This window comes from Eulemur rufifrons, chromosome 28 (genome assembly GCF_041146395.1).
Source record: "Eulemur rufifrons isolate Redbay chromosome 28, OSU_ERuf_1, whole genome shotgun sequence".
NCBI lineage: Eukaryota > Metazoa > Chordata > Mammalia > Primates > Lemuridae > Eulemur > Eulemur rufifrons.
The window spans coordinates 33208816-33213424 of record NC_091010.1 but is presented as its reverse complement, the minus strand read 5'-3'; the positions used below and the strand labels follow the sequence as shown (position 1 = coordinate 33213424).

Genomic DNA, 4609 nt, shown 5'->3' with positions numbered 1-4609 from the left:
CTCAATTAAATTATACAATAGTTATAAGACTATAATCTGCAAACTGCTATCACAAAACTTTATGAATTACAGAGGATAGAAAAGGATAAAAGAATGCATAGAATCATAAAACTAGTTATATCTTATCACTTTCTCTTTAGTAGAAACAGCCAGTGTCTGCCTATTATAATATTTAATGACTAGCTGTCATAATCACAGCTTCTATCTTGTCATAAAGCTGTTTATCCTATTATAAACCTAGATTCTGGTTGATCAACCATTGGTCTCAGGGTAAGGGAATCAGTCTTATGTGTATTAAATGAAGCGTACAGTATGAAATTTAGCCTGAAGATCAAGCAATGTTGCAAGAAAATCTAACTATAAGTACAACTGACTTTGATGCCTTTATACAACACATTAATGCATCTTTGGTGTGGGCATGATTTGAGACAATGCTATTTTAGTACTTTAGTTCTATGTGGTTGAATGTTAAGAGATGATTTTTTTACAAAGAAAATCTAGGCCGGGCGCGGTGGCTCACGCCTGTAATCCTAGCACTCTGGGAGGCCGAGGTGGGCGGATCGTTTGAGCTCAGGAGTTCGAGACCAGCCTGAGCAAGAGCGAGACCCCATCTCTACTAAAAAATAGAAAGAAATTATATAGACAGCTAAAAAATATATATAGAAAAAATTAGCCGGGCATGGTGGCGCATGCCTGTAGTCCCAGCTACTCGGGAGGCTGAGACAGGAGGATCCTTTGAGCTCAGGAGTGTGAGGTTGCTGTGAGCTAGGCTGACGCCACGGCACTCACTCTAGCCTGGGCAACAGAGTGAGACTCTGTCTCAAAAAAAAAAAAAAAAAAAAAAAAAAAAAAACAAAGAAAATCTAGTCATATAAAAAATCTGGTATAAAAGAAAGATTTTAAATTTTAAAGAATTCAGAACTATAGTTAATAATACTGTTCGACTGTTCGTTTACTTGAAATTTGCTAAAATAGTAGATATTAAATGTCTCCACCACAACACTTACATGCACACACACACACACACACACAGGATGGTAACTGAGTGCCATGATGGCTGTGTTAATTTGACTGTGGTAATCATTTCACATTTCGTAATCATTTCACAATGTGATGATATATCAAACCATCACATTTTACACCCTGAATATATACATATTTTGTCATAGTTATTTACTATACCTCAATAAAAGTGGAAAAAGAAGTCAGATAACTGATTCCCCCCTCATTTATTTATTAAAAATTATCCAGCATTTATTGTATGCCATATATTCTATATCAGGAGCTGGTATTGTTCCTTAGTGGCTGAATGCCTGTAAATGAATGGCAAAATATCCTGAACCTCAGATTCCTCATATTTTAATTGGGTTAATAAGCCTGATTCAGCAAAATTTTGGAAGAGAAAAAAAGTAAGATAAATGTCAAACATATTCACCAAATAAAGACTATGTTTATGCTTTTGTCTTTACAATTTTAACTTTAAAACTTCCCATTTTACTATTGTATTTGTAGTCTTAATTGTTCTTGCCTCTCCGAGGCATTTCATAGTGATTCATCCATTCAGTTATTGAATAAATATTTTTTCAGTGTATAGCTTCTGCCTATGACTGGACTATATCATGCGACTACAACAGTGAATACTTCAGTTGTGTCTTCTACCTCCATAAATAGCTCTGCTTCAATTGCTCTCTAGCACCTCACTGTCCAAACTCAAACAGTTGGTTATGCATGAAATGTTGTAAAACTCATGTGTAAACACTGTAATCTGTCTTTTGATCAGAAAAATGATGTAAAAAAAATGAACAGAATCCTACGAAATCACTTCTTGCTCTTACACAGTTGCTACCCTCCCTCTCCCTGTCATCCTGACATCTGTTGGTATTTTACATCTACTTCTTTCAGTCAACATGATGTTTGTGAGATTCATTTATGTTGATATGGGTAGCAGTGGTTCTTTCATTCTTGTCACTGTAAAATATTCCATTGTGTAAATGTATCACAGGATATCTAGTTATTCAATTCTTGTCTAAACTTATAAAATGTATAATGCCAAGAGTGAACCCTAACATAAACTATGAACTTTAGTTAATAAAAATGTATCTGTAATGATCCATCAATTGTAACAAATGTATCACACTAATGCAAGTTGTTAATCGTGGAGAATGTGGAGGGTGAGAGAGGGTGTATGGGAACTCTGTAATTTCTGTTCAATCTTTCTGTAAACCTAAAATTGCTCTAAAACTAAAATCTATTAATTATCAAAAAACGTGAATGATCTATTGTTACCTGTATCAAGGTGGGTGAATCTAAAAGTAATTATGTTGAGTGCAAAAGACAGACAAAAAAGAGTAGATATTGTATGACTCCATGTATGTAAAATTCTACCAGTGGCAAAATATTCTACAGTATCAGAAATAGATTGAGAATTGCATAGAAATTGAGTGGGGGAGAGGAAAACAGATTACTAAATGCACAAGAAAACTTTGGGGAAATGGATATGTTCATTATTTTGAGTTTCATGGCATTTCCTCATGTGTCAGTATGTCAAAACTTTTCAAATAACATAAATTAGATATGTTTGGCTTATTTTATACCAATTATACATCAATGAAAAATATTTAAAATCATTTATCTTGCCTTTATATTTATACAGAGAAATTTTATTATTCTATATCAACTGTATGTGGTTTTTGGCATAGTATAAAGATATATAAGTACAATGTTTGTAATATTATTATTCATATGTAAAGTATAGATGGCATTGAATTTTCAATCTTCTATTTTTATTCTGTATCCTCTGGGCATTAACACAGAGAACTGCATATAAAATTAAGTATTTAAAAGTGAATCACTTCTAGTATAATATGAAATTTCAACAATGTGTTGTGACATGAACAAATATAAATGAAGTTGCCTCATATAGATTTATTTTTTCATTGAAACATTTTCATAGCATGAAGCACTTATTCAAAAGTTTTAACATATACAAGGGTATATGTAAAGCAAAATCATGAAATGGAGATCATATTGATGCTTACTGAAACATAAGTTAAAATATATTGAATTTTTTTTTTATTTTTTCCATGAAATTTAATTTCTAATTTTTTCATCTCAAGGGTGAGGTACAGCATAATTTCCAATGAATTTTCCAATATTTCAAGGAATCCATGGCCCCATATAACACGTTTACAGATCACTGAATTTAACCCTTAACTCAAACTTTGATTTTTTTTTTATTTCATTTTATTGTTATGGGGGATACAGAATTGCAGGTTACATACGTTGCCCATGTGCCGCCTTTCCCCTCAAGTCAGAGCTCCAGGCGTGTCTGTTCCCCAGGTAGTGCGCGTTGCACCCATCATGTAGGTATATATTCCTCCCTTCCCCACCGCCCAGTTCCCGAGTCAGCACCTTCAAGCGTTACCATTCCCCAAATGGTGCGCAATGCACTCATTGTGTAGGCATCCCATCCCCTCCCCACCCCCCACCTCAGTCTGATATCCTATTGGTGTCGTTCCCAGATGTGTATTTAGGTGATGACCAGGGAAACCAATTTTCTGGTGACTACACGTGATGCTTGTTTTTCCATTCTTGGGATACTTCACTTAATATAATGGGTTCCAACTCTCTCCAGGAGAACCAGAGAGATGTCGTATCTTCATCATTCCTTATAGCTGAGTAATATTCCATGGTATACATATACCACAGCTTACTAATCCAATCATGTATTGATGGGCATTTGGGTTGTTTCCACATCTTTGCTATTGTGAATTGTGCTGCTATAAACATTCGGGTACATGTGTCTTTGTTACAGAATGACCTTCTTTTCTTTTGGGTATATGCCCAGTAATGGGGTTGCTGGGTCAAATGGCAGGTCTACTTGAATCTGTTTAAGAAACCTCCATAATGCTTTCCACAGGGGTTGCACTAGTTTGCAGTCCCACCAGCAGTGTATGAGTGTTCCTGTCTCTCCACACCCACGCCAACATGTGTTGTTTTAGCTTTGCGCAGTGGCAGTATCGTAGCCAATGAGGTTTATCCGAGGCGCGATTATTGCTAATTGAATTATTATTTAGTTCTTCAAAAGTAACCTGCACGTGTTCCATTAAATTAACAATTTATATATTCCTTTTAAGATCTCCTTTTTAATAATTTGTTGATAGCTTTATACTGTTTTTTATGGGAAATACGATAAAAATAACCATATTATGTCAGAAATACATAGAATGTTTTGGTCCCTAGGTCATTTTCTGTAACTGTCCAAGTGTTTCAACACCTTTTAAAACCCTGGCAAATGAGCGAGGAATATAGAAATGTTCTCTAGGTTAACTGTGCTTATATCTTTATATACTTTGTTCTTTCCCATTTCAATCCTTCCCAATGACTTGTCTAAAATTGGTCTTCATATTGTCTTTTTTTTTTTTTTTTTTTTGTTGAGACAGAGTCTCACTTTGTTGCCCAGGCTAGAGTGAGTGCCGTGGCGTCAGCTTAGCTCACAGCAACCTCAGACTCCTGGGCTTAAGCGATCCTACTGCCTCAGCCTCCCGAGTAGCTGGGACTACAGGCATGCGCCACTATGCCCGGCTAATTTTTTCTATATAGATTTTTA

At 35.2% G+C, this 4609-nt stretch overlaps 1 non-coding gene across 1 annotated transcript; it reads left to right on the top strand.

The window, feature by feature from the left end:
* Positions 1-3999: 3999 nt before the first annotated feature.
* On the top strand, positions 4000-4137 carry LOC138376779 (U4 spliceosomal RNA). The gene has a single exon (XR_011231744.1). It is a non-coding gene; the product is annotated as a U4 spliceosomal RNA (small nuclear RNA).
* Positions 4138-4609: the final 472 nt, after the last annotated feature.